We start from the raw sequence: 25,499 nt of genomic DNA on the forward strand, positions 1-25,499 counted from the left end.
ATCATTTTCTGTTTTTGCTCACCTTTCTTTAAATTTTTGACAACAAAATCAAATATTATCACAGTTTAAACTTCACTTTAGCTCTTGCTGTAACATACAAATGCTAACCTTTAATATTTCATCATTAAAAAGCAAAATAACCTGATATGATCCTAATTTACTGCCAATTACACTGCATTGATCAAAGTGACCTTTTCATACTGGTGCACAAAAATCAATCATGCTGTACAACAAATGTCAGGGGGATGAGAGCAACATATAATCTGTGACAATCAAAACATTACTTGCAAATGAAATCACCAATGACCTGCATGCCAAGGCAATTTCTACATGACGTGCTCTGTTTTTGTTTTGCATCTATTGTTGAAGATTTTTTTTTTTAGTTCCCCACTGTCCCCTGCCAGACGTAGTTTTGTTATTTCACTGTTTCAGTGACAGGTGATGAAAATTATCAAGGCTTTGCAATCCGCACAAAGAATTACCATAGAAAATGATCATAAGGACATTTTTTTCTTTGTTGCTCAATTTACTTTTATAGGTACTATCTACTTTACACATTCAGCAATCAATGCATTTTGGGAAATGATCTAAAATGGTTTTGCCAATGACAGTACTAACAGTAAAAAATCGAATGCATTAAAGTAGAAAGATTTTTAACACATTGTAAAGTAAGTACTATGCAAAAGGTCTGTTGTAGAAACAATGCTACATAATCGCCCCTTAATAGATCAAGTAAGTGTTAATATATGCAAACTATATTCTTCACTTTAGTGTTTCATGGGCAGTGCAATAAAAATTGTAAATGGAAATGAAAACCCCACAAACTTAAGAAAGAAAAAATGTTTCAGAATAATATTACTCAACAGACAGATATTACATTGCGGATTTTAATAGCACATAGAAAAGTTTTTAATACCTGCTTAAACTGTGCAGTAGTACAAACTAAAACACATGCATTCCTTTTTGAGGTGGATGAAAGGTTTTGAAAGCTTATATTGAATAAAAGCAAAGGGAAATTAATTTCCATGAATAAAAAAAAAATCAGTTATATTTTATTTCTCTATAAATTGTACAGGTGTGTCAAATTGTACAGCTGTGGGGCACTTATTAGTTTTATAAGATCTTTATTACTTTCAGATATACAGATGAATACAATAGATTACACATACTGTTTGAAACCTTTGAATTTGTTAAAGTTCACCACATTACGCTCACACTATAAAATACCTGGATGCTCCCTTCAAAAAAACCATTGATTTTATTTGTAATGCTAGACCATTCATATTGATTTATAATATATAGCTAAAGAGCAAATCCCACTATACTAGATTAGTTCTAGCTCTTCGTTGGCCTTTTGTGGCTTCCACTGAAGTTCTAGTAAGGAAGAATGGTTGCTTATAGACTTCGTATATGTAATTGCTTTGTTTGGCTTAGTGGCACAATATCAAGCTAAATATTTCATACAGCTATTATCTATATTTCATGTTTCGGTTTGTTGTTAGCCCAAAGGAACATCTTAGCAATGTAGCTGAATTCTTTAATTTAAGTATTTTCAAAATGGAATCAATTCATATTTACAATGGAAATTTTAATAGGACATTTTAATTGGAAATATACAGTCATGTTAATTTGTGGCAAAAATTTCGATGAAAATCACATTGTGCCATTCTTTTTTACAAATTTGGCCATTTACATAGCCTATAAATGGCTGGAGGAGAGAGGAGGGCATCTTGGTTGAGCTGGAACATTTACCAGACAGCCTCTGACAAAAGATATACAATGAATTACATTTGCTTTGAGGCACCAGGCATTAAATTTTTACCTAAAACAATTAATTTGCCTTTTAAGGCCTAACAATGGAGGCAGACTTGGTTATTGGAAAAGCAGAATGGAACCGCCTGTCAGTGACTACTTCATTTACCACTAAGCCTCTGACTTACATTTGTATATAGAAGAAAAGGTGAATCACTAAATAATAAATTAAAGAGTAGCCTTTACAGTATCTTAAACAATCAAAAATGCAGCCGCTAAAGACTAACCATTCCCCCACAGTCATGTGATCCCCATATTTTCTTTCCAAAATGTGTGTTTTGAATGTTCCTTATCAATGACTGAATATGGAGCAACTGGATCTCCATCCATGTACACCACAATGTCAGCAGTGTGCAGTGCACTGTACAAGCATCAGTGGGAACAGGCCTAGGAGTCTAAATATGACAGTTCATCTGTCTGAGCTCTGCAAGGTCATGGAAGCTCATGGATGTCCTATTGTCATCATAAATGTTATGTTCAACAATGGTTTTCTATAACCTGAGGCAACACTCCTGCACTTTGAAGCCTCAAGCAGGTCCCCAGAAGTTTTTTCTCTTTTACTCCACAGGGAAATGCTGCAATGAAAAGTGAGGAATGGGAAATAACACTTTGAAGATTCATAGATGCAATAATTAATGGAGCAGGGATAAATGAGATAACAATATTCAAGTTGTAGCCACGCAAGGAAAATCCCAAAAGCCATATGTGTCACAGAGAAAAAAAATCCCTCAAAGGACCAGTTTCCATGATAAAAGGGAGATGTGTAAGGTTAGTCCCATTATGAAATGTGGTTGAGTTTAAGATGAATATGAGACAGCTGCATTGTCATAGTAACACAAGATTTGTAATGCTAATTGGCTTGCCCTTGTTTTTGCCCATAAAAACACTGAGAAGGAGGACCAGTCACCCAGAAATTTCCTCACAAAGATTCCTGTTTTAAGGAAAAGGAGGGTTTCAAAATTTGGTTCAAAATTAGATTACAAACACCAGTACACCATGTTTTCAAATGATTAGACAAACCTTATATTTAACTTGATTTGACTCCAGAGTTGACCCGCAATCCAGATTTCTGGCATCCCTGGCATCCTAAGTGTTATATATCACTTCACGTTATATCACTGCAGTCCATCAATCCAGGGGCTGTCAGGTGGCACTGATATCCCGTACAAATAGGTACTCCATTGAAGGGTGAATTATTGGTTTATGAAACAACAACAGGAAAAATCTAATCACATATTTGCATAAAATAAAACCAGCCTCACTGAACATCTTGGAGCAGCACTGCACTGATCAAATCTTCTATTTCCTTTTACAGCTTGGCTCTTATAGAAGTGATAGTTCAATGCCATAAAGCCCCAAATAAATGACCCCAGCACACTGTATGGATCAACATTGTTTTCTCCTCATAACAAAAGCTTGACTTTTCCTTACATGCCTCCCTGGAATCCTCATTGCAGTCAAAATTAGAATATAAGGAGGATGTCTCCAATTTCTGCCTCTGCTCCTTCTATCCTTTGTTCTTCTATTCCTAAACCCCTCCATTTCATTACAAACTTCCCACTGTTTCCCCTTTCAGTCTCTATCACTTATCTATCTCTATGTCCTTGCCCTTATGCCTTCTACTCCTAATTCTCTCTGGTTGTCCTTTCCCCTGTTATTGCATCTACCTCTCCCATTATCCCCTGTTCTTATATCTTTCATCTCATCCTTCCCTTTGTCCCTATCCCCAGACCTATCTTTCACCTCTAGTTTCCTCCATATCAACAAAATGTTCACTAAATCTAAATCCAGGCTACTAAAATACCTCTTTACCATACACATCTCACTCTGTCAGTTTCCCTGATCCTTCCTTACAACTTCCATCACCACTTCCTCCCAGTCTTCCTCTCTTCGTCTTTCCCCCAAGGCTGTACATTTTATAAAAATGGCCAACAGATCACTGTAAAGTAACTGATTTTATTTTTTTAAGTGACTGAATAAGTTTTGCGACCTTAATATTTATTTTACTCCATATAGACTGTATAAAGCAATCTATATTTTGAGTCAATACAGAGTGTAATTAATATGCACAGCAATATCATGTAATTCACATTATTTACTAAAACTAAATTTTTTCTAATTTTTTTATTAAAACAGAGTTGACCCCACGCTTCCCACTGGGCTGCGCCCTTTAGATAAGACAGAGCGATCCCAGTTAAGGAAAAGCAGGAGTGCCGGAAAGCCCACAGAAGGTAAACAGTCAATGGAATTAGGACTCAGCACTTAACTGCAGGTGAGAAGTCAAAGTCAGGAGCAAGCCGGGTTATACACAGAAAGTTCAGAAATCAGGCGTCAATCCAGGGGAAAATCACGAAGAGTAGTCAGAAGGAAGCCAAAGTCATAATCAGAATTTCACAGAAGTCACAAACAACGCTCATTGTCAGTAAATACGATCACCTCGCATTGAGCATAGGCCTCTGTGTCTCTTTAAGCCGAAAGCACGTGTGTGTCAAATCGTGCGTGTGCATCAGAAACAGACGCGTGTGTCGATACGTGAGTGCAAGCCTGCGTTGAATTGTGCCCACAAGAATGCACACTCTAGAGCTGTTCAGCTGGATCTAAACTTTTTAGAATTAGACACCTGAATCATACAGTCTTGTCAAGCTGTTTCCCGAAAACCCCAACTTTTTCAGATTATTCAGCTCAGATCACAATGTCAAGAAACATTTCCAGGGACATCTACCATTAACTTCTACATGACCTTGACAGGCTGTAGCTGGAGTTTTTTCAGATTTTTAGCAACTTTGGGGTATAATAAATCTCTATAAATTTGAGGGGTTTTTTTCCTCTAAAAATTTGAGTTTTCCCCTTTAAAAACTTGACCAGAAAAAATTGAGGCCCCTTAGTGGGTTATTTATCAAGGTCCGAAATTATCTCAATATCAGCTGCTACAAACTCCGATCTAACCTGCTCGGGTATTTAACGCTTATTATTACATTTTACCGAACATTTGCTTTGCGGGAAAAGTTCAGATTTTCGCGATTTTTTTGTGAATTTTCACCTGAAAGCTCCGAAAACATCGTGAAATTGTCCGAAACCCCCGACACAACCAAAAATCAATGGGACTGTTCCCACTGACTTTTATGTAACCTCGACAGGCTTGAGATGCTGTGTTTTTATATTTGGACTTTTTAGCCCTCGGGGTTTAATAAATTCCGATAAAATTCGTGATTTTTTTAAAAGTCAGATTTTATAAAATAAATCACAAATTTTTCAAATTTTGGGTATTCAGAGCTTAGTAAATAACCCCCTTAGTGTTTCTTTAATATACATTTCCCCAAAATGTGTTATTGTACAGTTTCCTTTTGATAAGAATGAAACTCGAGGTTTGTATAATGGCAAAAAATCCCCAATGGATTTAGAAAATGTAATGTTTAACACAATTTCAAATATGTCATTTACTTTACTTAGAATGATAGATTTATGTGTATGGAACATTGACAAATTTCCAAAAGATGTCACAAGATGTCAAGCTAGTATAAATACCAGAAAATGATTTCTTTACAAAAAATAGAACATTTGTGAATAATTTATTTCCTCACACCATATCATCTATGTATTCTGAATTGCTTACCAGAAATGTTTATAAGAATATATTTATTGGATGAGCTACATAAGTTTAAATACTGTACATTTAATTTATGCATTATAACCCACATTTTAAAGAAGAAAAAAATATTTCCAAAGAAAATATATTTTATTTTATCTTACTGCTACATTTTTATTATAATTTCAAGTTTTATTATAAAACTAAATTTCAGTACAAGCCTAAGTGCCTTGTGCCTCAGCACTAAGGAATATTATATGAATCTATATCTTTTTTTTTATCTTTTTATTACTTATAATGGAACAGATGCCATATACTTGAGTACTTAGGATATCTACTAACATCTATGGATATATGGGCAAGCAAAGATAGCTGGGAATGTATATAAGGCATATGTGAAACAGCAGAACTGTGCATACATTGGATAGAAGAATACTATAAAATAATATTTAATATTTGCAGTAAAGATGCAACACATTGCTTTAGACATCAAGGGTCGAATTCCAAAATACTTCGAAATTCGACAATCGAATTGATACTACAAAATTCGAAGTCGAATTTGTAGGATTTTTTGCATCGTACGATTGTATTCTGATCGTAGTACGATTTTATCATACGATCATACGATTTTCCTTCGAATACAAAAAACTTAGAAATATGCTCTGGAAGGTTCTCATAGGCTAACATAGCACTTCGGCAGGTTTAAGTTGGCGAAGTATTGAAGTCAAAGTTTTTTTAAAGAGACTAGTTTGATTATCGAATGATCGAATAGTCGAATGATTTTACTTTGAATCGAAGGTCGAAGACAAAGTCGTAGTAGCCTATTCGATGGTCGAAGTATCCAAAAATTACTTTTTTTTACTTTGAAAGTTCCCTCGATTTCACTTCGACCCTTGATAAATCTGCCCCATAATGAGCATCAGGAAATCACTGTGAATAACTTCCCTAGCCACCCATGTCATTGATTTCTTTCTTTTTCACTTCATACCCTAACATGCAACTTTAGTATTTGAAAAGAAATTGGCAACATGGAAGCTTTTTTTTGTATTGAAAAAGCAATTGTAGCCTAGTAGATAGGAGGTTCTCTAACAATGTAAGGCATATGTGCAGCAGTGAAAAACGCATATCATTTTGCCCTCCCAATTTTGTCTCGCAAAAAAAATTTCACAAATTTTTTGTCAGTTTCACAAATTTTCCAGCTAATCGAAATGGGACAGATTCACTCATCACTTATCTCAATATTTTCTGCTACAAACTCTGATCAAATCCGCTTGGGTTTTTTACGCTTATTGATTATTACATTTTCCCGAAAATTTGCTTTGCGGGTAAAGATCAGATTTTCACGATCTTTTCGAATTTTTTATCAGATTTTCACAATTTTTTCAGAATTTTCACCCGAAAACTTCAGGGTATTGCACGAAACCCAGCTCACATCAAAAAATCATTCGGACTTCTCCCATTGACTTATATGCAACCTCGACAGGTCTGAGATGCCGGATTTTAAGATTCTGACTTTTCCATCGTCTGGGTTTAATAAACTCCAAAAATGTGTGATTTTTTAAAAGTTCTATTTTATAAAAAAAAATCTAATTGTTTGTGATTTTTGCATTTGGAATTTAGTAAATAACCCCCTTACAGTATATAGAATTACACCCAATTGATAATTAATTTAGGGATTTGATTTGAGTCCCAGCACTCTTTGTATGCATTAGATTCATCTGAATCTTTATGGTTCAGCTTTAGTTTGGGAGGAACACAGGGTAAAGTCATGTGACTTTAAAGAAGAACTAAAACCTGTGTAATTTCCTCCCTTTACAGCTCTAGACAATGTAAAATGAGAGATTTTTTATTACTTTTATTTCTCTCAGAGTTGAATATCCACATTAATTTTGGTATTGGTATTTCAGCCAGATATCTTGTAAATTATTTGGCTGGATCCAAAAATTATGGAACTAGTACACCCCTAGTCCTATATCAGATGCTTATTTCAAACTTATTGATCACTAAATATTGACTAATCTAAACATATACTTGTTTCATAATACTGGAAGTGCCAATTTTCACTTATACCCACATGCAAGTATTCAGTGGATACTGTAAAAAAAGGTGTGCGGAATAAAACACGTTTCTGTTTTTTTTCTTAACAGTTTAAATATTTTATCAGGTGTGTGTGTGCACCATGTTTCTGTTTTTTACTTAACAGTTTAAATATTTTATCAGGTGTGTGTGTGTGCACCATGTTTTTAACAGACTAGATATGTTGGAGGATTAGAAGCTTTTCTGCAACTGACTTGCTTGGGAACAAAATAAAAGATGTATATTTACTTTCTCCTGAAACATTTACATGTGCTCCCACCCCATGAAACAGATAAGCAAATTTATAAAAAATAAAAGAGAAAATGTATATTCTTCAAATGATATGTGTTTATTGGTTACTGCAGGCTTATTACAAAAATATGCTGCTTCTATAAAGCAAGCCTGCACACTGTGTGCATGTATTCTTCTCTCTCTCCTTTATCATTGGAAAGAGACAATAATACATTCTGGAGGAAAGCCAATCAATAAACAAACTGTCCCTAATCAGCTGAAGAACTGGCAGAATGACATTCCATTATCCTGTCAGGCATAGTGCAGTCAAAAGCGTGAAGCCACAAAGGACAAGACTCCACCTACTACTTGCAAATATACAGCAACCTTGTTTTCTTTGCCAATCGCTCAAACGTATGATGCACGTCATGTTTCTTCATTAAGAAGTACACAGATGCAGACAGTACCAACTCATAGTCACATATTTCTGTGTCATTTTATTCCACAACATGGTGTAATTTTGTCTGTTGGGTGGGTAGCTTTCCTGCTGCGATGGCATTGTAACACTTCAGCTCAGTGACAGCTGATTCTCAGTAGACGTGGCTGTCAGAGAATCAGAGACTTCCACATGTACAAGTGAAATTAACTTCTTTAAGTCTGACATTTTCTACAATCAATACTCACAGGGCTCTTGTCTCTGGGATCAAAATTCATAAATCAAAAGCAGAAAGCATGAAATAAGGAATTTGATAAATCCATTAAGTGAGGTGGAAGTATTATCCCACTATACTGTTTAAAGTCTGCAATGACACTGGTGGATTGGACCAACTAAATGGCAGCTCTGTATTTTTTCTTTGTGTAAGTCCTGTCCTATGTACTGTATGCAGTATGGCTCATTTCCTAAAAATATTGTTCAGTTACATGTATTTAAAAGGCCCCAACACCCAAGGGTGTATAAACAAAAAAAAAAATTACAAACATATACCGACTAATACATAGATCTAAAGTGGGTTCTGCTCAATAAAGCTTCCAATATACAGTATATATACTGTATTATTTTCTTTTTTTTTAATAAAAAGCTTAGAGAAATGTTGAGAAAGCTAAATTTAATCAATTATTTTTCTCATTTATTTTGGATAATACAATTTTCAAATCAATGCACAACTTTCAAATCAACTATTACTTGTGAAGGTGATTAGGTCACTCCTACAACCTGATCGGGTCTAGAGCTTCAAGCGTTGTCTGTCGATTTGAGTGATACTTAATGGAAATCAATTAGAAAGTGGCCTCAATGGCACCAGTTCTTACATGAGCTGTAATATTTTCAATTAATTATGCAGTAAATAATGTATTGAAATGGAAAATTAATCTTTAGAATGTGTACATGCTTTAAATGCCATTTATAGTGCATGAAAAATATCACGGCATAAAATGTTTGACATTTATAGTACCTACAGTATATCTTTAAAGCATCTTGTATTGAAATGATTCTACAGGTTAAGTGCATTATTTTGCACACAACATTTTCTATTTACGGATATTCTGTTTCTATTAATTTCTGTTTCTGCTGACAGCATATTTGTTAAACAGGAATTCCGATACATTTATAAAAATGATGCCATCAAGCTTCAGCATTCTGCTTTAAATTTTGTTCTAACAGTGACGGGTTGTGTGATAACACTTGGGGGGGGGTTATTTATCAAAGTCTGATATTATCTCAATATTTTCTGCTACAAACTATGATCAAATCCACTCAGGGTTTTTACACTTATTTATTATTAAATTTTCCTGAAAAATTGCTTTCGGTAAAAAGCAGATTTTCACGTTTTTTTCGATTTTTTTATCCAATTTTCATGAATTTCACAATTTTTATGAATTTTCACATGAAAATTTAAGGGTATTGCACGAAACCCAGCGCACACCAAAAAATCATTGGGACTTCTCCCGTTGACTTATATGAAACCTTGACAGAGATGCCGGATTTTCAGATTCGGACTTTTCCATCCTCAGGTTTTAATTAATTCTGAAAAATGTGTGATTTTTTAAAAGTCTGATTTTATATAATAAAAAAAATCACAAATTTTTCGTGATATTTTTTTTGCATTCTGAGTTTAGTAAATAACCCCCTTGGTATCAGTCACTAGTCTTTAGGCTATATACAGATGCAGCCACTTTGGTTTGTCTGTTTGACACAGAATAACTAAACACAGATATCCCATTTATCTCATTTAACACAGAAAACTGTGTCACAACATCCCATCTAATTAAAGCATTCACCATTGTGAACAATGGTGCTTTGGTATGCTAATGAAAAGGTTAAATGCATTAAATGAGTTAAGATGACTTTAGATAACCCAGTTTCTTCAATTAACCCTGAGTCATGACGCATTTAACTCACAAATCCAAGTGGCTTCATCTGTACAGAATTAGTATTCATTGATCGGGAGTCCACATCTGATTACTGCCTTAATTAAGCCAAAGGGACTCGCCCCAGTTCACAGGCGATCATATGCAAAAAAATTTATATCAAAAGATATCTGTCCCAAGGCTTTTTTCTTCAGTAAAAAAAATATTTTATTTAAATTCACATTAAAATACAGATACATACTGACCCTCACATGGCCCACCTTATGGGTTTCGCACCTTCCGGTGCTTAGTCATAGGTGTGACATAGGAGACACCTATGAATAAGCGCCAGAAGGTGCGAAACGCGTAAGGAAAAAAAAAAGCCCTGGGACAGATATCTTTTGATATAAATTTTTTTGTATATACAGAATTAGGACAATAACTTTCTAGGGTTCATATACGAATGCAAGATCACTCATTTCAATACAAAACTGGGTATGAATTGACACTATTTACAAAAGGTACTAACAAGATCCTGCATTGGTGGGGAATGCCAATGAGTCTGTCCAATGAATAGCATGCAAGTGTATGCACTGGTGATTGGGAATCCTGGAACTACCACCAGCCTGAATGTGGTGGTAATTCTAGGGTCTTCTTAGTGGATTGCATTAAGGATTTTTGACCCAGACCCCTGAGATACAGAGACCTTCATGTTGCTTTAAGAGAAAGCTTTATTGCCCTCACTCGTACAGGAAAAGTATACAAGTGCATTTTTGATATACAGAAAGCTTACATTGGGTTTCTCTCATCTCATAGGCACCTACAGTTACTGGATGTCAAATCAGATATATGATAAATGATTATACTGAAGAAGTTGGATTCTATAAAGTGTCCAGTAGAACTGCATCACAGTTGAGGCAATACACACAACTGACTTGTATTGAGTGAATAGAATGCTAATGATGTTATTGGTGCATCACTTGTAAGTTGCAGCACCTACAGGTATAAAACATGGCAATTTGCCTTCAAAAATTCTTGCAGAAATGTATATTATTTCTGGAAGCTTCGTTTGGTCAGAAACTTGCAGCATGCATGGTAGTATACTGTATATGATATCAAGATAAAGCAAAAGATATAATACTTGGCAGAACATGACTCAATTTCATGTGGTACTGTAAAGAGTGCAGACCATATTGAGCAGATGTGATAAACCTAACATGCCATGGAAATCACATCACTTTATGTCAAAACCCAAGGCTTTGTTTACTGGTAGGAAACAGAAGGCAACTACTGATATTTCTTTAAAGAATACTTATTGGTGAAGCATGCTCATTCACTCAAACATGCAGTTTAAAAAAGATGGTTAACATAAAGAGGACCTGCACCAAGAAGCATGAAAAAAACTGGATGGTCATGATTTTGATAACAAAATAACATATAGGCCACACATCCATAAGTGTATTATCTTATTAGTTATCAGGAATACTCAGCTACTCTTGGCAGTCCAAGGGTGAGCTCAAGCTTTAAAGTCACAGGCATGCTAGGGTGTCTGTTCCTAATGACTACTACCTGAAAGGCGAACTACTGCGATTCCTTGAAAATACAGATGTTTACAATATCACTGGGAATGTAAATAATTTAACATGGGCGGTACCTTTATCATTGAAGGATTCTAGCAGTAAGTATTCCTAGCAATTTAATCTTTTCAGGAATTTTGCTGGTTAATCCGAGATAATTTGATAATCAGATTAAAATCAGTATGTATCATTGTCCATATTTAGGAGGTGTTTTACCAATGTCTGTTCATCAATTGTTCTAAAGTTATTAATAAACGGACTAATGAACTATTAATGGGTTAACTATTAGTCCAAAATGTTCTGAAATTAGAATACATAAATAATGACGCCTATGTACATAGATACAAATAATCCATCATCACTACATCATTTTAACATTTCTATTACACTGAAGCTAATCTGTGTTACATTTAATACATTGGTTGTATTTAATTAGTTCAATCATTTAAACAAAAGGATTTAAAATTAACACATTATACACAACGGTAGTACTCAGAAATGGGTTAAATGCAGAGCCTATTTTCAACACCACTGCTGTATGTTTTATATCAATAGCATAGCACTTGCAAAATAAATGTTGGACGATATCTGCAGATACTACAAATGTAACAATTGGCAAGTTATTCCCCCTCACTCTCATCTAGCAGACATTTATTTTCCCATTCCTCTGTAGGGTGCATGCCTAACAACACACACCGTACTGTCACAGTTGCTCACAGTGTGTGTCACCCAGTACACTAAAGGCCGCAATTCATTTCAGTCATGGTTGAAAGCTATCCTGAAATAATCACAAAGTGACACTGTGAAATTACTGTAAAGGATTTTAGCTTCAGTGACATGGCATTTTACAATTGAGACCGCAGGTACTCATAGCTCTATCAAAACCCGTAATACAAAAAAAAATGACATTTTGACGGATAAAGCAGTCAAGATCTGCAGGGTGCATTGTATAAGGTCAGCCAAGTAGAAAGTTGGAGGATGCTCCCATGAAATTGGCACAAATCATCTAAATTTGACTTTTGGTAGGTGGTTAACATGACATTGACGTGAAAGGGAAAACAAAAAAGTGAATAGATGGCAGTAATTTAACCTCTGTCAGACCAGATGTGGCCCAGGGTCAGCAAATGAAAGGTAGTTCAGCTATCCAACTGGTTATTCTTAGCATGCTAATTAACCAATAGCCTCCTTTATTATCATGCTGGATACAACATACTAACTTTGTAGTTTTAAAATCCATAGACTTGTATCTATCTGAAGCATTCACAATTTTTACATGTATTTTAATTGTTTACTTGAATACCAATCAGACTTTACTGATCACAGCTACCATCCTATTGTAACTCTGTGGTTGTGCATACTGCTTTAGAAGCCCATTTATCAACATTCTCATTGTGGTGGTTCTAGAAGTTTTTGAAACCACAAATAAATGAATTATCTCTAAAATTGTAAATGCCATGAAAGATATTAAAAGATTTAAAACATCTAAATATAAGAATGAACAAAAAAAATGCTGAATGATGCACTAAAAATATAAATACCTAAAATTTGAATGTTTGGACAGACCTCGAAAAGTTGAAATGGTTAAAAAAAAAGTCAAATTGGATCATTGCAGCTGCCATTGACTTCTATGGGACCTTGACTGGTTTTTGCATTTTATAAATTTCTTATTTTTTAAGTTTTAGAGAAATAGAAAAAACATGAATTTTTAGAGATTTGCTAGTAAATAGCCCCCTTAGTGTGTCTGACAAGTGTCAGCATGCAAATTACCAGAAGACTAAAGTTAGAGGGATCCAGCAAACGGCATATTGCTACTGTAATATATTTTATTGTTCAGATTGATAATTAATGTGCTTGATCTCTCTAGAATTTGTAAGTGTGCATTATAATATAGTGTCATACAGTATAGTGCCCATTCTAACGTACAGAAAATTGCCTTCTTGGTTTACAGGTATGTAACACCAGTTGGAGTGAAGGTTGAAATATGATCATTAGTTGAAAATCTTATGCTGACAAGCAGGTTTACAGTTTCTACTGTAAGTTGAGATTTGTTCGTGTATTTATTTACATTTTTACAAACTGTGTTTCAAAGGTCAGATTGTAAGGGTTGGGGGTTGACTGCCCACTAATTTCTCTTCTTTTGACAGCAACTCTTTTGTAATAGCCTCAAGTGTTTAACATATTGAAACAGTTCATCTTCCCACAAAGAAGTTAATAACTCTGCCAGGTAGAAAGCAATACACCATACTTCTTAATGTTGTTTCTTTCACTAGCCATGCTGATCCCTTCATCTGGTCAACTTTAAACCCTTGGTGTTAAGAGACCAATGAGCATTATTACAATCATCAATAACAAATCCTCTTTTCTTTTTATATGTATGAACATTTGTTTTGTTGAAATATGTCAGCAACACCTATCAATATTCCTTCAGCATTTTGACACTGTACAAAAATGAATAGCACTAAAAACCTGCAATTTAATAGGCAGATGTGCGCACAGTAATGTTATAGCCCATTTGTACAGGATTTTCCTTTTGAGCATACTTATTTAAAAGTTATCTATAGCTATCTAGCTTGGATCCATCTAATAAAAACAAAAAATGCAAAATTTACATTCTCATAAATGTTATACAGTACATTAATTATGCCTAAAAATACAGAATGACTTGAATACAATTATTTATTTATTTATTATTTTGTGTAGTGATGTATGCTTACATTGATATTTTAATAAATATTCTGTTCAACATACATTATTCCTAGGTACAAAGTATTTGTAATACAATATATTAGTATAAAGGGGCATTTAATAAAAGTATAGATGTTTATTAGCCAATCAGTTTTTACGCAGTATGCAAGTGCATTCAATCTACAGATGATAGATCAGGTGAGGAGAGGTCTTTCAAGAATGGTTTCGAAACATTTTAGAAACTGTAACTATACAGGTATATTAGTATAAATACATAGAATGAAAGACAATGTTGATTCAAGGACTGGTACATGGATGGCATTTTTACCTTTTTCTATGGAAACCTGAAGAGTGGTTCAGTTTTTCCAATACTACTTAATTTTTTTAATTAGGATTAATTAGAAGGGAGAACTTAAAAAAAAGCTCACTGTTGAAGTTAACAGCTTTGAATAGATTTCAGAACATACTTCAGGGCCAACTACAGTTTGAGGCCTCCCCTTTTCTCACATAGCTTGACTCTCTGCAGCAAGAGTTCAGAGAGAAAGATTTAACTGAAGAAACATTAAAACAATTACTACAACCATTAAGAACAGTTTTCCACTGAGACACCAACCATTAAAACAGTGATACTAGGGTTTGTACAAACTGACAGGACAGTAACATTTCTGAGCTGGTCCACAACAGCCTACTACCTAATAACACAATGCAAGAGAATGATTTATCTTAAGAACAAACTTCTCCAGTACCCCAGAAAACAAACTCCATAATGTGACCTGTTTGCTGTAATTCAATGTTTCTTGCTATCACAAATCTGGGACTCTAACAAGAAGAAGAGAAATGTTACTCCTACTCCAACTCATAATTATTTAGAATGGAGCACACATATCATCAGCTCTCCCTCTCAAGAAGTTAATTTCTACTTAGACCAGATCAACCTTTTAACATTAGTTTAACAAGTTGCACTTCTTAAACTAGGAGACAGGATTTAAGTTATCAATGATTCCATATAATTATCACCAATGGGAAAAAGCAGATTCTGACCTGGGGAATGGACAGTTGAATGAAAAGTTGGTGCTCTGGTGGCCTGAATAAGAGGAGTAAGCTTCACCTTGCAGTCCTTTGTGTATGCACCCTTGCCATTACTTGTTGGTCTATGGGAAGTTGTCTTAAGGTAGCACCACTGTAAGTTTGAAATAGAAATTGAGGTGCAGCCTTTCTTTCCTACATTGAGATCACTGCTGTTGTTATTAAACAGATTTCTTCAAAATTGTACCACACACAGTGAAAATCCATTTAAAATTATTTGATTTAGAGAATTATCTGTTTTGATGAAATCACTTAGAAAAAGTACTTGATAGCCATGGAAATGTGTTAGTCTGGAGTTGAAACAATAAAGATGAATTAAAAATGAACTAAAAATTAGCAAAATATGATTTAGGTTTAAATGTACCTACAATTACAGACGTCTATAAATGCGCTCTGATAAATTCATCACATTTTTCAAAATTACATTTCTGAACAAAAGCTTACATTTTTGTTTTATTTTCTTCGTTAACATGAATATATTTAAAAATCTTAGGTGTCCTTATCATAATATTTAATAAAAACGTATTAATATGGTTGATTTGAAAACGTCTATATTTTTCTTTCTTAACATCCAAAGTTGATGTTTGTTTGAGTTAGTAATTTTAAGATAGAAATGTTTCTTCCAAAATTAGCTACCTGTTCAAGAATGTAGTGCCTCTTGTTTCATCATTGGTTCAGCTTGGATTTGAACTCATTTGATAATTTAATGTTCATTATGTCTTCACAGTCTTTGTAAAATTAGATGCATGACTTTCTGGATGCAGAATAAGAAAAATAAAATGAACAAAACAACCTTTTTTAAATGTGTTGTTATTAACAAAAAAATTGTTGGGTTCATATATACTGTATACATTCAAATAAATGAATAGGAGTTGTTTGTCAAAGATTGTCTTTGTTCTTTGTAGTTCATAATCCAACTGTATTTTTTTGTTTCTTTATGTTTTTTAAATTGTCTTTATTTCCGTATGTGCATTGCTATAACTTTCATTGACTACACTGACACCTACTGATGACTGTACACATGTTCACTTAAGGGATACTGCACGGGCAGGCAAATACAGTAAGAGCCTAAAAACAAGTATTGCAGATTACCAATAGAATTATGCCTGCATGCAGTGTGCATACTTAGAACAATCTGTGTCTAGCATGGTTGCATCATCATACATAATTAAATTTTTGAAAATTCTATTTACTGTAGATCTTTTTATATTCTTCATTTGCTTTCTTATGTCCTCATTTGTCAGAGCTGTTGTTTGTAACTGAAACACAGAAATAAATTGTTTTGCATTTCAGGAAATATGTATTCTTTCACTGAAGGGCACTTCAAACCAATTTAATATAAATAATAACAATGCAATACTGTTCTGAAATTAGACTTTATTATTATGCTTACTGGAATTACTAATCCACTCATTAATTTCTAATTGCTAATACAATGAGTAATGTTATAATGTATACGGCACAATTTTATCCATCCAATGGGTGTCTTTCATCTGACAATTTGAGTTCAATTTTCAAGAACAGCCTTCAATTTGACTGCACATTGTCCACATTGATACAAAACAAGAAGTTATATTAAATATTACCACTAAATATTATAGCATACACAGTATTTCCTTATTTTAAATTCCCTATTATTTTTATCAAATATTTTATTTGGGGCATTTCATAACATCATCAATTAGAACATTCCCACATTTATACATCAATAAATATATACAAAAACGGACTGCTATAATATATGCATATACATAAATATGGATAATTGCACCTTTTTAGGATAGGAACCATCCTTTGACATTTCAAGTACTAGCAACACTAGGGGCAGCATAGTTAACTAATAATGTTTTCTGTATTGTACGTTTTAGTAAATGAGCAGTCCTAGTACTGCAAACAAGATTTCTTTTTGTGCCGTTACTTGTGCTTCAAGTACTAGGGCACAACCGGTACAGTGTAGCTGTATGAAAGAGATTTGAAAGATATAGTAAAAGAAACAAGAAAATGCTAGTGATACATTTTGTCTAGTTAGCATTAGCATTCTATTGACAATTTCAAATAGGTTAAAATAATCGCCTGCAATGAAAGATCATACCTTGGCTTTTGCATAATCTCGGAACTCTTTAAAGCATTACATACATATTTATCTAACGTTCATACGCAGCATTCCAGTATATTTGCGATTGTCTTTAGATTTTAATTTTCTTTTTTCTCTCATCAATTATTTTGTTTGTTACTCACTAGTGCCACCATATGGAGTTAAATTAGAATAAGTGTAAATAAAAAGTTTTATACAAATGTGTAAGATACAAATGTTGTCTATTTTTTAGAGTTGCAAGTGGTTTATAAAATGATAGTGTATATTTATATGGGGAAGTAAAATAAATATTAAATACTGAAAACTATTATACATTATTATTATTATTATTACTATTGTTAGGAAAAGTATTTTACAGAAAATTAAGTGAAGGCTAGCAGCTTTACACATTTCCTAAATTCACAGCAATAATAATACAATATTGTCTTTAATATCAATCTCTGTTTTTACTTTCCCTGTCTTTGATACCAAATAATTTGAATGTATTTGTTGAAAAGTTGCTTAGAATTGGCCATTCTATAACATACTAAATTTTACCTAAAAGGTGAACCACCCCTTTAAGGTAAATTAGCTTCAGTCTCACAACATTACATACACTGTTAGCTAGAATGTATTTTTTTTTAAAGGTATTATTTACATTATTCCATACATATTTATGTGAATTTCTTGATCATTCTGGATATATTAAATAAAAAAATGTGAAATGTAGGTTCTATAAATAATTATAATTAACCTGGATTTGATTTTGACCTCAGGTGGGCATTTTTTTCATTCTGCCAAGACTTTTACTGGAAAAGTATGGAAATTGGTGCATTTCTCTTTAAAATGTGTGGAAGGCCCTACAATATATCAGAAACAAAACTCAATGTTAACATATCAAAACGCTCTTTAAAATTATATTGTTTGTCTCAATGTCTTACTTAACTCAACATATTTACAGCAAATCTTCCTTTTGTAATCAAGATTTTTATTTTAAATAAAATATTCTAATTCTGCATCTAAATTTTTGATAGAAATTTATGTTTGCATTTGGATGTAACTTTTTGTTTTTAGGGGCAGAGGAAACCAGAAGTGTAGTACAGGTATGGGACCTGTTATCTAGAATGCTCGGGACCTGGGGCTTCCGGATAATGGATCTTTCCGTAATTTGGGTATTCATGCCTTAAGTCTACTACAAATTAATTTAAACATTAAATAAACCCAATAAGCTGGTTTTGCTTCCAATAAGGATTAATTATATCTTAGTTGGGATCAAGTACAACTACTGTTTTATTATTACATAGAAAAGGGAAATCATTTTTAAAAATTTGGATTATTTGGATAAAATGGAGTCTATGGGAGACAGCCATTCCAGAATTCGGAACTTTCTGGATATTGGGTTTCCGGATAAGGGATCCTATACCTGTAATTCAAATATGATACTTTGATTTTCTTTAAAGGCAAATTACCTTAGAACATAATGCTTCAATGTTTTGTGAAATTAACGTGTAAATTAAATAGTAAATTGCCGATGTGTCATGTTACAGAAAGAGACCAGCAATTTTTAGGGTTGAGTAAAAGTTATTTAAATGACTCCCTGAGGAAGTGACTAGTTAAAAGACCCAAAGGACAAAAAAGCAGAGACATATAGACAAGCAGAATTCAGGGATATGACAAGTAAAAATCAACATGTTTTCATAGCAGTGATCCCTTGGCAGTGTATGCTTGAATTACAAGTGACTACGATAGGCAAGCATTCATTTATGCACCTGGAAGTTCACAATGCAGTATACAATCACTGTCACTTCCTTTAAGTGTGCTCTATCTGTGGATGGAAAGTAGTTGAAAAGTTGGTTACATTATTATATTGATGTTAAAGGTAAACTTGCATTTTTAAAATAATTGTAGGTTTATTTCATTGTGATGTGAACAGCTATCAAACAGGTATGTTTTTTTCTCTTCTTATTTGAATGTTACCAAGGGGTGGGGATTGATTTAGATTTTGGAATTGGGACCATACCCTGTGTTTACAAATTGCTTTACCTTCAGGTGGTTTAACTCTGATGTCAATCAATGTAAGTTTGTGTAGATAAAAGAGGCAGAAGGCAGATGTTTACCCCCCCCCCAAAAAATAGTTTTCTATTTGGCATGACACAATAAATGTGACACAGCTGTTAACTTTGGTGAGTGCTGGGAATGTTATCTACACAAACTAGGTATTGAATTAACCTGCAGCCTATCAAAGATTTGGCACTATCAACTAATAGAGTCAAATGCAAGGTGATTTGAAAATAAGAAATTGAGTCTAATAGAAAAATTAAATAAACATAATGGGGTATATTTATCAAAGAGTGAAGTTAGAGATCACCACAGTCTTCTAGAGTGAAATTCTGCCACTCTCTATTCATTTCTATGGGATAAATATACCCCATTATGTTTATTTCACTTTTCAATAAATATACCCCTATGTCTTCCCAGCTTTTGATTGTAATATGTGTGTCACCAAAACAAGAAATGTATTCCTAAAACATGTAAATGAGAAATCAGAGATATGTCAATGCTACATTTGACATTTTTAGAGGGTAGCCAGGGCATGTTTTGTTTTCTGCTTTGGGAAAAAAAGCTATAAATAACAGATTTGAAAATTGTATGTCATATATTGAGTGAATGTCTGATTAAAAATTGTAAAAAAAACATCTGCAAGTGTTTTGTTTATATATTAAAATGAATAAGTATGCATTCTACTTCCAATGACCTTTCCAATGTGTTTCTACTGGTAGGTGAGTGAGTAGATTTATCTGAAGACGTTACTAACAAATTGTGGTTTTCCATATACTGAAGTCCACCAAATGTATCCACAATAATGTTCTATATGAAGTCTAAATATATAAGGAAGAGATGCTGGTGATCTATTTTGTAAATATTGCATATTTATAATAAATAAAACAATTCTACACTCCCTAGCTGGCTAATTTAACCTCCATAGAACTAATTCCTCCAAGTAGTTCTCAAGTTCTTAAAGCACCCACTGTACCAGATATGTGTTTCTAATTGTATGCTTCCAATATAAAAATCTAGATTTCTCCACATGCATCTCTGCATGCATTCAATTATGGAATTATCTGGGGAACTGAAATTTTCCCACTGGAAGTGCTATATTAATTCAAATAAACAGTAAACCATAGAGAAGTCCTGTGGTAGGGGTTTACCAGGAAACATGTATATAATATGCAAGATTTATTTATGTATATGATTAGAAAGGTTTAATTTTCAACCAGTTTCAAGGTGCATACAAAGGGAAAGGGAAATGCCTTTCTACAGGGCTTTAATAATATATAAAATACAAGAAGGATTCACAATCAAGAGACCACGGTTAACTAATGATTGGATGATTCACCACTAAAAGTATAATTAATGCACCATAAATGATATTTAAAGAGAAAACAAGGTCTTTTGGTCACCAAGGATAGAATAAAAAGAGATTAAACAAAGTCAAAGAAAATAAATTATCAGGCCCAAATGACATTCACCCAAGGGCACTATATTTGATTCACAGCCAAATCACTTCAGCAAAAGTTTATCTTTGGGACTAATACATAGGACTATAGGAAAATTAGATGCCATTATTCAAAAAAAGAATTCTAAACCATTAGACACATCACTGGGTTTAAAAATGGAAAATTGTCATGATATGTGATTTATATAATCCATATATAGGATAGGAGGCCTTTTATGAAAACAATGATATTGGAAGAGAACAGTTGCTTGATACCTTAAATTTTGATTTAGTGTTCATAAGAAAATAAAATTAAAGGAGAAGAAATTTATACTCACCTGACACCCCAGGTCGGTGCTCCGATCAGCAGAAAACCTCACCAGCCCAGGGTTTTTCTAGCGAGCACCACGGAGAGATCCTCTTCCAATCAGTTTTCAAATTTCCTGGAGCAGATGCATGCGCAGTAGAGCGAATTAGCTAGCTTTTTTGTTAAAGTCTGGTTTTTTGCTCTACTGCGCATGCACAACCGTGAGAAGACCCGAAGAAGCAGGAGGACGATCTCTTCGGTTCAACCAGGCACTTGAATTTGGCGCATCCCTAATTTTTTTAAAAGCTAGAAAGAGTCAGAAAAAGGAGGCAAATATTTCAAAAACTAAAAAAAAGTTATTTTAAAGGTGAGCCGCCACTTTAAGTTAAAACAAATTGGTCCAAACTGGAAAAATACAGGCCCATAAATCTTTGGACAGAGACAACTTTTTTCTAATTTTGGTTCTGTACATTACCACAATGAATTTTAAATGAAACAACTCAAATGCAGTCAGGGTCTCAAACGTAATTGGACAATTTACTCAAAGGCTATTTCATGGGCAGGTGTGGGCAATTCCTTTGTTATGTGATGATTTGAGGGGGGTGCTTGTTTGTGGATGATTTTGCTGTGAACAAACAAAGGAGCTCTTCATGCAGGTGAAACAAGCCATCCTTAAACTGCAAAAAGAAAAAACCCATTCGAAATATTGTTACAGTATTAGAAGTGGCAAAATCTACAGTTTGGTAGATCCTGAGAAAGAAAGAAAGAAAGAAAGAAAGAAAGAAAGAAAGAAAGAAAGAAAGAAAGAAAGAAAGAAAGAAAGAAAGAAAGAAAGAAAGAAAGAAAGAAAGAAAGAAAGAGAAAAAACACCGGTGAACTCAGCAACGCAAAAAGACCAAACAAGTGAACAACACTCTCCAGGTGTATCGATATCCAAGTCTACCATAAAGAGAAGACTGCATGAAAGTAAATACAGAGGGTGCACTGCAAGGTACAAGCCACTCATAAGCATCAAAAATAGAAAGGCTAGATTGGACTAAAAAAAGCCAGCACAGTTTTGGAAAAACATTCTTTGGACAGATGAAACCAAGATCAACCTCTACCAGAATGAAAGAAAGAAAAGTGACATGAAGGGGCCCATTTACTTAGCTCGAGTGAAGGAATAGAACAAAAAATACTTTGAATTTCGAACGGTCGAATATGGCTACTTCGACCATCGAATAGGCAACTTCGTCCTTCGACTACGACTTCGAATCGAACGATTCGAACTAAAAATCGTTTGACTATTCGACCATTCGATAGTCGAAGTACTGTCTCTTTAAAAAATACTTCGACCCCCCTAGTTTGCCACCTAAAACCTACCGAGGCCAATGTTAGCCTATGGGGAAGGTCCCCATAAGCTTCCTAACAATTTTCTGATTGAATATCCTTTGATCGATGGATTAAAATCCTTCGAATCGTTCGATCATAGGAATATCGCTAAATCCTTCGACTTCGATATTTGAAGTCGAAGGATTTACATTCGGCAGTTGAATATCGAGGGTTAATTAACCCTCGATATCCGACCCTATGTAAATCTGCCCCGAAGTAAGGCATGGGTATTATTTGGAGGGTGTAGTTTTCATTTTTTAAATAAAAAAATGTAATGCTACTGTTCCTTTAATTTAAAATTCATTGTGGTAATGTACAGACTAAAATTAGAAAAAAGTTGTCTCTGTTCAAAGATTTATGTGCCAAAATCTACTTCATCTTGCCTAATTTGGATTTGGAATATGATTGTTTTGCCATTAATATCAGTTCAGGTCTGTTCTGTAATTTGGATTTTTCTGGATAAGGAATCGCTTACCTGTATTTTGATTACACATACATTATATAAATTTGGTGTCAAGACTGCACTATTTTTAAAATAGGATTCTTAAAATGACATGTAATTCTTTAGAAATGTAAATTGATCTCTTTGGATAGACAGCAATTAGTTTAAGTTGCTAATAATACAAAATAAACAGCAGATGAGTTTTAGCACAGTTTTGGTTTTGTTCCATTTTGGTTGCAGAATAAGCACACTGTACAAACATTAATGAATGTCTCTTTAGTAGCAAAGCCCTTTATTAGGGATGTAGCGAACCGCCGAGTATGTGTTCGCGAACGCCGTTCGCGAACACCGGCAAAAAATGCGAACAGTTCGCGAACTTCGAACATCCGAAAATCGTTCGATTCGAACGATCGAAGGATTTTAATCGTTCGAATCGAACGAAAATCGTTCGAATCGAACGAAAATCGTTCGATTTTAGCGATCGAATGGTCGAATGGTCGAACGATTTTGACGCGAACACCTATTGGCGAACGTCGCGCGACGTTCGCGAACTTGCGGCGGACGCGAACAGTCGAAGTTCGCCGGCGAACAGTTCGCTACATCCCTACCCTTTATACAAGCAAACATAATATTGGGGCACACTTAATATATTGATTAGACTAAGTAATCATCTTCTAGGATTGTGCATACCATTATTTTTGTCCCCAGTTCAAATGAGTGTTGGCATCTCCAACTTCTGGCTAGCCACCTCATCTGCCATTCTGAATTCCCCTGGCCAACAAGGCTACCCTAAAAAAGTTCCCATAATGTACATTGTGTTTTATTATTACAGAGAGAAAGCAAATCATTTTTAAAAATTACAATTATTTGTTTAAAACGGGCCCTGTGAGATTTTTTCATAATTTCTGAATTATGGATTTCCAGAAACAGTATCCCATACCCATATCAATAATTCTACGTAGTTAATCTGGTGATGCCAAGACTAGATATTTTCTGGTAGGTTAAAAAGTAGCAGATAAATGCTTACACCACTGGATGATTCCACCTGCAAACCTCAATTAGGATTATTGCTTTGGAGGCCAGTTTACTGGATGTGGCAAAGAGAGGGTTCAATTTGTCTTTCCCACACTCAGGGGCAGATTTATCAAGGGTCGAATTTTGAAGGTAAAAATACTTTGAAATTCGACCATCGAATTGGAATACTTCGACTTCGAATATCGAAGTCAAAGTTTTTTACTGAATTTGACATTTTGCGGTCAAAGTAAAATTGTTCGATCGAACAATTAAATCATTTGAATCGAAAGATTCGAAGGATTTCAGCAATCGATCAAACGATTTTTCTTTGACTTCAAAAAACTTAGAAAACTGCTGTAGAAGGTCCCCATAGGGTAACATAGCACTTCGGCAGGTTTAATTTGGCAAAGTATTGAAGTCAAAGTTTTTTTTAAAGAGACAGTACTTAGATTATCGAATGGTCGAATATTCAAACTATTTTACTTCAAATCGAATTCGAACTCAAAGTCGTAGTATCCTATTCGATGGTCAAAGTATCCAAAAAAAGCTTTGAATTTCTACGTTTTTTAACTTAGAAAATTCCCTCGAATTCACTTCGACCCTTGATAAATCTGCCCCTCAGTATCCTAGAAAGCAAAGATCTTGTGACAGTTCCGTAAGCTTATTTGCTTCTAGGGTGGATAATGAAAAGGGAGGTGATATGTAGTCAGTGGCAAATGGCTTGTGGGAGATCTTTTAGCCCACAGTATGGGTGGTGGAAAACAATTTTAATGTAATGGGTTTCCTTTAAAGGGGTTGTTTACCCTGCAAATTTTTTTCCAGTTCAATTATTTTCAGATAGTTTACCAGAAATAAAGAGTTTTTTCAAATACCTTCTATTTGTGATCATGTTTCTAATATTGAAGTTTAAAATGTCATTTTTCACATTCTTATGTCTTTCTAAAGCAGTTCTGTTCTAAATTGATACATTTATGTTATAAATGTCTTATCGTTGCAAAAAGGGGAGTTGTGGAAGCACTCCAAGGCTAAGTAAAAATATAAAATATACATTGGAAGTGCTACTGATTTGGCCATTTCTTATATCAGACCCTCCTGAGCAAATCCAAAGTTTCATTAAAGGTAGCTGTTAGAATTGATACACTAGTTGCTAATATTCTACAGATACTGCAGAGGAATCAACTAATGTAGCAAATTGTAACAGTTCAAAATCTGAACCTGAATTACTGAGCTGCCAGACTGAAAAATCAGACACAGGAACATTAAACTTCAATCTTCAATTTTGAAAAAAGTGTTTGAAAGGTGAACAACCCCTTTGAGAGTATAAATAGATATATTTTGTTATTTCCAAATGTATTACATTACATTTAGTAAATTTTAATCTCTTCTTCTCAATGAT

Source organism: Xenopus laevis, chromosome 6L (genome assembly GCF_017654675.1).
Source record: "Xenopus laevis strain J_2021 chromosome 6L, Xenopus_laevis_v10.1, whole genome shotgun sequence".
Taxonomy (NCBI): Eukaryota; Metazoa; Chordata; class Amphibia; order Anura; family Pipidae; genus Xenopus; species Xenopus laevis.